Source organism: Ambystoma mexicanum, chromosome 13 (genome assembly GCF_040938575.1).
Source record: "Ambystoma mexicanum isolate Mex_15411 chromosome 13, UKY_AmexF1_1, whole genome shotgun sequence".
NCBI lineage: Eukaryota > Metazoa > Chordata > Amphibia > Caudata > Ambystomatidae > Ambystoma > Ambystoma mexicanum.
In genome coordinates this window covers 625,859,055-625,870,483 of record NC_090938.1, presented here as the reverse complement: position 1 = coordinate 625,870,483, position 11,429 = coordinate 625,859,055, and positions in this window count along the sequence as shown.

The window sequence follows — 11,429 nt, the reverse complement described above, 5'->3', positions numbered from 1 at the left end:
TGAAGGAGCGGTGGGTGTTCCTAGGCTAATGCCATATTCTTGCTGGTATGATGATCACCAGCATACCTGCAAGACACAGCACCCTAAGACAAAGCAACCAGCGTGAGAATCCTATTATTCACAAGGTGCAACACAGAACCTGAAGTTGCAAGGTAACCAGGACTCTCTGGATAATAAAGAACTCTTACTTGCAATGAACACAGGCGGAGTCAAATCACAAAGAGGAGTAGCAACGTTGTTCGTGGATTATGCAGGGACTTCACAGAGCTGTTTTCCACTTCTTAGGCTTTTGTCCATTATGGAAAAAGGATACTGCAGAAGCATGAAAAGATAATATTACCAAAAGTGCGTCAAAGCTCAAAAGGAGATCGGAGTTGGGCTCACGGCTGGGAATAATGAGCAAGAAGGAATAGCACGGGATCTAACAACACAACTCCTTACACCTTAACAGCCCAACAGCACTTGCAGGGCACTTCCGGGTGCGTGCGCGGTTGCACATGCACCTGGCTCTGAGTAGTGGTGCTGGGCGTGGTGGGCGGAGCCAAAAGAGCATGAACGAATCTGGAATGCAAAACAAAACAGTAAAGTGAGGCCCTGTGCTTACTATACTTGTGCACTGCAACTCGGATTCACCACGTAATGCGTGGAGGAAAGAACGTCCAATGCAGTGGAGAAGTTCACTGCTATAGAAAAGTCCAATGCAAAAATAGACCCAATGAGAGTCACAGTGTGATATTTACCTGCAGGGAGCAAAGTCCTGGTGTTTCGCCGACCGCGGCTGCAGGATGGCTTATTCTTGCCGACTCGTCTGCAACGAGGTCCTCAGTGGGAGGTTGAAGTTGAAATTAGATCATCTTTGTTTGGCTCAGCACCAACAGCATCGAAAGCCCAACAGCACTTGCAGGGCACTTCCGGTTACGCATGTGGGTGCGCGTGCACCTGGCTCTAAGTAGTGGTGCTGGCATGGGGGGGCGGAACCAAAATAGCGTGAAAGAATTTGCAGGAGCAAAGTCCTGGTGTTTCGCCGACCGCGGTTGCAGGATGGCTTCTTCTTGCCGACTCACCTGCAACGAGGTCCCCAGTGGGAGGTTGAAGTTGAAATTCGATCAGCTTCGTTCAGCCCAGCACCAATAGCAGCTACAGATCAACAGCACTTGCAGGGCACTTGCGGGTGCTAAATTTCTATGCATCTTAAAGTAAAAATGTCCTCCTAATGGGACACTTATCGTCAACAACATATGCTACAGCCACACTGGTGTACCAGTGTTTGGCACCAGTGAACCCCCGCAAAAGCCCCACATCAGCACATTAAACCATGGGTAGCTATTTGGTATACAAAAGCCAGGAAGGGGTGAAGATCAACTTAAAGGGGGACAGGGATGTCCTCATACTCACAGTGTTATTGCAGAATACAGGAACTGTGTACATTGCTTCTAACTTTCAATTATGTTTGCAAACGTCTTCCCATCTCTCTGCCAGGTGTGGTGTTAATAAGAGGCACTTCAGTTAAAGGCTAGTGGATGGGCCTATGAGAAGTCTGCCACTCTCCCACAATCGCATCTCCGGCTTCACACTATGATTTGGTTGAATATTCTCCCAGCTGCTTGTACATACCATTGCATCAGCTTTAGAGAACTCCCTATCTATATATATATATCAAACTCTCTATGTCTCTCTCTTTCTCTTTTTCTCTTTTTCTGTCTCTCTCAGGCTGATCATTCAACGAGAGGCTGCCAATCAGAGAAATGTTATCCAAAATGTCATCCAGAGCTTTTACACACACACACGTGAACATCCAGGGCTTCATGTGGGCCAGGGTTAGCAGGGCTCAACCCCGGCATTATCTAACTATTGCCCTTGAGCTGGAGCGCTGTAGGGGACCAAATCTCTTCCTGCCACTAACGTAAATACAAAGCTGAGTGACAATACTGCTCATTGCCAGTAGATATCACTATGAGTCATGTTCATAATGACAAAATCAGTTAAATTAATGTTGTATTCAAACAGTGCTGATCATTGAAATCTATTTACATATAAAACAAAGTTGTGTTTGTGGGTTTGTATATGGCGTTGATCTTAGGGCCGCAACTCCTCATGAATGGTGAGGACTGGCGCCATGGATTTTGCTATGGACTATTCTTTATTTAATTGCCGCATTAATGCAACTATTTCTAGCTCGATAGGTCATCCCATTCCCGATATAATTATCTTTTTTTGTTTTTTCAGCATTACGTTTTGTGGTGTTCTGTGCGCCATCTACAGGTCATTTGTAGAAAGTGCTCATCATTGCGCTGTCTGTGCTAAGATGGTCTTGGGTTTCTTTGTTTTCAAAACATTTTTAGGAGACAGTGCAACTAATTCATTGATTATTTGCGCCAAAAAAATGGGATTTGTGTGCCATTCTGCCCGCAAATCCCCATTTATTAAACAGGGATTTGCGGGCAGAATGGCGCACAAATCCCGTTTTTTTTGGCGCAAATATTCCATGAATTACCCCCAGTGTGTCTTTCTTTTCATTGATATGTTTTGCAATAAACCTGATACATGTTAATTTCACTACATTTTTATTTACCTCCAATTTAAATTCTCACATGAATTTCATATTTTTATGCTGACTCTGATTATATGCAGTGTGTGTTTAGCAGCGAAAATGGCCACCACTGCAAACAACACTGCAAATAATAAGAGTAAGCATACAAATATGATATTCATGTGATAATTTAAATTAGTGAAATTAACGTGCATCGTGTTTTCCCTATGTGGCAAACAACAATATGTGTTCATCAAAGCCGAGTATTTAAGCTAGTACTATAAAAAAGTATTGTCATTACAAAGATGCTAATTTGTACATACAAATTGTGGATTTCTTTCAAAGGATCTATGGGATTGCATGGGGCAGGGACCTACTTTAATTCGAAGTTCTATTTTACATATTAATATATTTATTTTGGTCAATATTTTTAAGCACATTTATTATATTTAATACATATCTTAAAGTAAAATGTACTCCATTTCATTTCACATATGAAAACTTGTTTGGGTATGTTAGGTCATTCTTAATTATGCAGGTCCCACATCTTTCAAAGGCTTTGGGATTTGAGGGTGCTTAAGACCTTCTTTAGTCCCCACCTCTAAAAATGTGAATCACAGCGTGCTAGAGCCCCCCTCAATTTCTTATCCCACTAAAAGCACTATAAGCCTGAGGAGGCCACACAGGGGAATGGTCTTGCCTCTGAGATTGTCTTCAGTGCCAGCCCCTAGCATGAAGATGTGTTAGTCCTTCTGTAGTGTCTATGCCAATATCTGGCTACAAAAAAAGCCTTGTTAACATACTGTACAATCCACAGGGGTGCCTCATTTCATGTCCCACGTTGTAACAGTACAGGCCCCAGATTTCACGGGATGAGTGACTCGAATGACCAGTTGACATCAATCACTAAGTCACTTGGACACCCCTTTTACTTTTCTGGACCATACGTTTGCAAATCATTAATATTAGGTGCCTTTCAATGGGATTGATTCGAGTCAATCACGAATGCACTCTCAAAATCCCATCAATCACTAAATAAGTTCCCTTGACTAGAAAGTAAAATGGCTGCCCTACGAGGTGAGCTGGGTCTACGCGAGACCGTTGCCTAATACGCTGGGGCAGGCCAGGGAGGAGGTGCATTAGGCCACTTAAAAGTCTTAACAGAACTTGTGTTTTTTTTGGACTAGACCTTTCCTCTAAAGCATTCCACCTTAGAATACACCCACATGACCACTCCGGCAGCAATTTTTGGTTTGGAGGTTGCGCCACGGTACGCGCATCGGACAAAGGGGACAACAACATTCACCTTCAACTTCCAGACACGCACCAGTGGCTTTGAATCAACATAGCTCATTGTTGTTCACACGGCGCCAGCAAACTGTCATGGCACGCACCTTGGTGGAATGGCGGGCATCCAAGACATGCTGGGTGTGTGGATGTCAAAACATGGCACGCTCTATTGAATCTGATGGACGTGCCGGGGAAGGACTCACTGCCGCCTAAGATCTGGAGCATCTCCGAAGTGATTACCATTGGTGTCATCATAGTCTCCTGCATCAACTGGCTCTAAATTGGCCTCAAGACCTGGCATGTTCAGAAAGGTGAATGCTAGCAGCATTCACCCACCAATGCCCGAAGTCCACATGTGTTTCCACGGTGTTAGACCTCTGCTGGCAGCCAGTGGTGGAAATGAAAAAAAATGTGGTAGGGGATACCCCAAAGGCCTGGTGTGGACCGAGTTTTGGGGGGTAGGGGGTGTCTGAGGAGGCGGGGTTTAGAGGGGCGGAGCACACAGTTAACCTCCGATCAAAGGAAATGTCCAAAATAATAGTTTAAAACGGCAATTTCAAACATTCCGGCACAAAGGGAATGAATGCCCACTTTTGCATTGAAGGCAAGACAATTTTACGCCCCAGTCCGACACTGGCAGCCAGTATACAGACGCATAAAATGTGCCCCCAGCATCACTCACAAACCACACGTTTACACCGTGCACGAACCAAGACATTACAACTTACACTGGGTCACAGGAGCCAACACACATTGAAATCTGGCCTCTATAAAATGCAGCTCATCACATCTGATGTGCTGTATTTTTTAGAGGCCAGATATGAATGTGTGCTGGCTCCGTGTGTCTCTCTAGTGTTTGTTCTTAGTTGGTAATACAAATAAGTATAAACAACTAGTCCTGCTGTGTACACATAGGGGGGCGGAGCCAGAAGAGCGCTCATGGCGGCAATGAGCTGCTCTGCCCCCTTACTCCATGCCGTCGCGTGCACTTTATTTATTTATGAACTTTTTTTTTAAGTAACCCAGCGCACAGCATGGGTTTGGAGCGGCTGCCTCTGGCCGGAGCCTGAGATTCAGGTACACATCTGGTGCCGTATCTCGGTTCCATCAAGAGCCGCCCCAATCACCAGCGCTGCTGGCAGCAGATAGGCCCGCGGATTTGTACATCAATAGTGTCCCGCATCGAGGCTGCCTGCACCTGTGGCCACAAACACGTGCACCCTCCTCAACTGATAGTGATACATTTGAAGCTCATCACTTATTACCTAAATACCTGCACCATCAACCAAACCCTGCCACACAACACACTGCTGACCGTGCTCGCCATTTTAAGAGTGTGTTGATCAGTGTGTAGTTTCCAGCAAACCTAGGCTTAACCATTATCTGCCAAGATTGCTTGTGCTATTAGCCTACAAGGCGGCTGCTCCCTGATTTACTGTTCCTACTGAACAATTTTTAATCAGAGTATTTCTGATTAACCTAATTTCTGGGAAAAGCTTCCTGCAGTTTGCCTCAAGTAAGGCCTACCTTGCAGGACAGGCAAAAAATCAGTATGGCAGTAAAACACATTCCCCTAACATTTACCTTTTACTAAAAACGGTATGCCCTACCATTACACCAAATCTTCACAATGTTAACTGTCACATCTAAATTCTAGCCATTATGCTTAGCTATGACACACCACTACCTGCCCGCAATTATATAATAAACAAAATACACTTCTTGACCCCCAGCCTACTTTCAGCAACCCATGAACAAACCACATCACCATCTAGCCTCCAGTACTCCAGGGGTTAACTACCATCCACCAACTGCGGGCCTGTTGCCTGCATCACCATAATCCACTCTCCTTCATGCGGTGCTATGTTCATTCATCCCCAGTTTTTTTTCTGCTGTTTTTTTGCTGAAAGTGTTTGCCCGAAAAAACTTTTTGCTACCTCAGGTCCGTTTCTAGCCCTATCTATACCAGACGGATACTCCATTATCAGAAACGACAGCCACTCCAACCTCTCCAAAGGTGGTGGTGTCGCGTTTATACACAGAGACAATATTAACATGAGACTTATTCCCAACACTCAACTCAGCTCCACCAAATCTCTATCAGTGAAACTGTCTCTATCACATACCAACACTGCATCACTGCACCTCATGTACAGACCCCCAGGCCCTATCACCTCATTCTCGAATGACATTATATCCATCCTTACTGACAATACTAAACCAAACTCCCAAGTCTTACTACTTGGCGACCATAATCTTGGGTTATCAGACCCCAAGGATCTCCAGGCTGATGAGGTTGCCAGCAACATGTCTAACATAGGATTTTTGCATCACATTCTTGAACCTACACATAACAAGGGCAGAACACTTGATTGGATTGCTGACCTAAACTGCAAAACATTGATAAGCTCCAACACCGCCTGCGCATGGTCCAACCACCACATTATCATCTTTAACATACCAGCCAACAACCCATTTCCTAAACCTAATATGGCACCCCCTATTCCTACAAGAAACAAAAAGGACATCACCAGGGACAAATTGCTCCCTCTCATCCTGCCACTACTCAACACTCAACAGTGCCTCGCTGCACAATGATCCTACAGTCCTAGTGGACACCTTTATCCAAACCCTGCTCAAAGCCATCAGCACCATAGCACCCCTCAAATTACGGAAATCTAAACAGCGAGCCGACCTGAACTCATGTTTCACCCCACAACTGAGAGTACTACGCAAAGAAAAACGTGATGCCGAAGCTCTCTGGAAAAGTCTCCCATGCGAGACCAATAAAGACAACCTCTTCATAGCATCCCTGAATTACAAGGAAGCGATTGTTCAAGCCAAAAAAGAATCGTATAACCTACGCATCTCGCAAGCAGAATCTAACACTAAGGAGCTATTCAAAATTCTTAAAGAATTAGAATCCCCATCGCCTATCCCTGATACTTGTAGCAAAGACAGTACGTGGTGCAACAATATTCAAAAAGCCCTCCTCACTAAAATAACCACCTTACAGTCTAAAATCAACGCCAAACAAAAGTGCCTACAAACCACTTCCCAAACTAAACACTTGACATTCAAGTTGACCACCCCCACTTTCACTCATTCTCCGTTCAGCTTCGTGCCTCTCACCATCCTAGAGGTAGAAAATATCATCAGAAAGTTGAAACCCTCCAATTGCCAGGGTGATTCCTGTCCTGCCCCCATCATCAAGGAATCCGCCCATGAACTTGCATCTTTCATCACCACCTTTATTAACTCCTCATTTCAAGCGGGCATTGTCCCTGATAATCTCAAGGACGCCAGGGTCATCCCTTTGCTGAAAAAAACCTACCCTTGACCCATGTATACCTTCTAATTATAGACCCATCACTATGGTCCGTTCCTTCTAAAAATGCTAGACAGAGCAGCTTACTTACAGATCCAGAAGTATTTACAAACCAACAATTTATTTGGTACCAGACAATCTGGATTTAGACCTAAGCATGGGACAGAAACAGCCCTATTAGATCTCAAAACTCAAATTGAGGATCTAAAAGACAATGGCAAACTGGCCCTCCTACTACTTCTCAACCTCTCGGCATCTTTTGATTTGGTCTATCACCAAATTCTCTGCCGCCACTTGAAATCAGCTGCCCACTTTTTAGAAAAAGCCACCAACTGGATCAGATCCTTCTTGGACAATAGACACATGACAGTATTCTCACCTACCTCATCCGTGGATCCAACCCCGGTGTCGTGTGGAGTGCCACAAGGTTCTTGTGTTTTACCCACACTTCACAATGGGCCTCATTACGACCCAGGCGTTGGACCATGGTGCTAATAGCACCATGGTCCATGCCGGTAACTTACCGACTCCGCCATGGCGGAATGGGGAATTACCGCCCCATTCTGAGGTTGGCGGGGCGGTAATTCCCCATGTCGCCAATGCCCTTCCCCATTCCCATTTTTGCCCCATAGGGCTCAATGGGAATGGGGAAGGCGCTAAGTACGGTGCCGCAAATTGCGGCACCGTACTTAGCACCAAGGTCCCTTTGCGGGTTGGTTTTTAACGCCTGCAAAAAGCAGGCGTTAAAGTCTCCAACCCGCAAAGGGACCTCGTAATCAGGCGCTAAGGGATTACCGGTACGGATACCCTTACCGGTACCGGTAATCCCTTAGCGCCAGGGTCGTAATGAGGCCCAATGTATTTACCAAACCATTATTTGATGTACTTGATTATCTGGGTGTCACCTACACCAACTACGCTGATGACACCCAGATACGCATTCCCATCACTGGTGACTAAATGGCTGACTCTAAAGCACTGAATTACATCTACCAAGTCATTCAAGCTTGGATGACCCAACATGAGCTCTGTCTCAACAATGACAAGACTGAGCATCTCATCTTGGGTACCCAACAGAGACTGATCAAACTTGACCCATCATTCAAAACCTTCAATATTGATGGCAATTCCATCAAAGTATCTAATGACACCAAAACTTTAGCAATCTATCTCGATTCTATGTTATCCCTCAATAGACAAACTAATGCTGTTGTTGCTGCCTCTGCTTACACATGTAAGCTCATTACAGCCTGCCACCCTTTCCTCTCCTCACAGAATTTAATTACCCTGGCCAGGACGTTGGTTATGTCTAAACTCGATTACTGAAATGCATAATATCAAGGGACTAACCAACGCAACCTCAACAAACTCCAGGTCACTCAAAATAATGCAATTAGAGCGGCCCTCAACTTCCCCAGATCTGCACACATCTCTGAAACAAGGAAGAGCCTACATTGGCTTTCAATTGCTCAAAGGATATCACTGAAATCCCTTGCCCTCACACACAAATGTGTAAACAACCAGGCCCCTATCTACCTAGCTTCTCGCTTCACTCAGTATGTGCCCACCCGGTCACTCAGATACACCCAAGCACATAGTCTGACAATCCCGCGATACAAACTTCAGAAAGCCTGAGGTGTACGTTTCCCAGTTCTAGGCTCTAAACTATGGAACTCACTTCCTCTAACCATTCGATCCTTATCTTTTCCAAATGTATTGAAACAAAAAGCTAAGATATGGCTATCCTACACATTCGACTAACTGCCACTTGCCCCTTTACTCAACAGTCTTCTTCTTACTTCTTGACAACGCTGGATTACACTATATGCCTTTGATACAATTATTAACTGTATCCTCCTTCCACATCTCCAATAACCACCTGTTTTTTCTCGCACCTGCTTACTATGTACTGCACTCGTGGCACGACACTCATGAATTCTGCCTTGAATTCCAATGTAACTGTAACCGTTGCCTTATCTGTATCTTGTTGTTCTAAGATATGCGCCCGGATGCCCTCGGGCCTGGAGCGCTATACAAATAAAATAAATACAAATACAAATAGGCTGGGTGATATCAAGCTGTTGGCTTTCTGTTTAGCTGTTGTCATGCAAGTGTGGAAGAAGTCAGACTTTGGGGCTGTTGGATGGCAAATCAGGGCTATCTCTTTGTGGCCTTTTTCGGCAGCTAATGTAATAGGCTGTTGCCCTACCTGCAGTGGTAAGGAGTGTGGAAGTTGTGCATGTGATGTAGTGTCATAGTCCTGAAGCATACTTACAAGGGTTTCGTATTGGTTCCATGTGATTACTACCTCGAATATAATTTGTCAAATACAATTTTGCCAAATTTTTGTTTTCTTTAAATCAATTCAGCTGAACATATGTGCAGGGGAGTCCCTCCGAACCCCCCCTCACACTTTTCCCTAATTTTATTATCATGATTTCCCACCCCCTCCACATATATTTTGGGCCACATTTGATTTAACAAAATTATCAAGTTTGTGTTGGATGAATTCTTCCAAAATGTAACCTCCCCCTACCTTTAGTATTAGCTCTAGTTTGTAGGGTTTGATGCCCATCACTGGGTCCTGGGTAACCTGCCACCACCACATTAACAAAACAATGTGCATCAAGCTTGCTTGATCATTGGCCACCTTCATCGCGCCAAGCATTCTGCCTAGTTCCAGAAGCAGCAATCACCTGCAACCCTATTTCCCATAAAGGGAACCACCCCATGACAAACTAAGCAACTATTGACGTCCAATAAATTGGAATTGCCATGGGTAGCCAACCGTCTCTAAGGGATTGTACGATATCCACTGACCGAGTTTAAGGAGTCCAAACACATTGTGGATGACTGGTAGCCGGGGCTTCTTACCCATACACCACACAGAATCAGACCTCTGCTGTGCATGAGCGTTACAATAGATTTCTTCGAATACCATTTCACTTAATGAGATTTCACCAAATTTATTTCACCGAAAATGGTAAGGGAAATGGTAAATGTGTAATGCATAATTGGTGGGGTGTGGGGTAAGGTTATAGGGTAGGGAGGGGTGCAGAGGGTCTATGGGGGGGGGTCATCCCCCGCATTAAAAAAAGTAGAAAAAGTAAAAAGTAGATTTTGTTTTTTGGTGAAATGGATTTGGTAAAATCTCCATTAGGTGAAATATTTTCGAAGAAATCACATACATCCGTGCATCAGATCTCATCCACGCCAATACAGATAAGAACTCTCCAATCACGCACATCCTCCCTTGCTGGTCCAGGGCATCCTCTGAGAACTCCATCGCACAACACATCAATCACAAGGCTTTGGGCATTGATTCTGGATTCAATCCGGATTGGCTAAAAACAAAAGGTCCACTGTAACGCCTTCTCAGTGTCTGTCACCATCATCTGAGGAGTCCCCAAAGGATCGCTCCTTCATCCCATCCAGTTCATGCATCCTGCTCTCCTTCATAGACCTGCTCTTGTAAATTGAACTATGTTGCCATCCTTGCATTAGCACCACTGGAGTATTTCAAAGGAATGGTGCCAGGCTTGGACTGGACTCTAGGGCAATGCTTGGAGGTCAGCGTGGGCTGCCCTTGTGGAGCAGTTTTTGCAAATGTAGTCTCTTAATGTTCTAGTGATTTGGCTAACTGTTAGAGGCTCAGTTTGATTAATTTAAAAAGAGCAAGTGGACAAATTACTTCCCAAAAGCATGCACCTAAGTACAGTTCAATTGGTTTTTCTGCATATGGTCCTGATTTGCGATGGTGCACAGGCCTACTTTGTTTCCCATTCTGACACTTGTCTGCAGTTTTTCCCACCACCATCCATCCCCCTTAAGTACCAGTTCATGGCTATTTACAAAGGTATGAACACCTCAGAAGAAGGGGTGTGTAGGAGTGGAATCTAAGGAACAAGCAGTGAGAATACCAGAGGCAGCAGAGATGCAATGAAACGCTTGAGGGAAGGCCTCCATAGGACTCCATGGGGATTTTGGTGGTAAATCTGGGCACCCAGATAATTGCCCCCTACTCCACCCTGCTGCGGTACTAGATCAAATATCCAGAATCTGCCCATTGACCAGGGATTTCCAAGTCCTTTCCTCGAGATCCCCAACCACAGCAGGTTTTCAGGCTAGCCGTTGGCCATGTAAATAACTCCTATTTAGACTCAATGGATGCAGATGTTCTTTGCGTGGCTATCCAGAAAACATGGTGTGGATGTGACTCTTGAGGATTAGACTTTGAGATGCCTGCCCTAAAGGCAAGGCGGCACAAAAAAAAAGGACCCT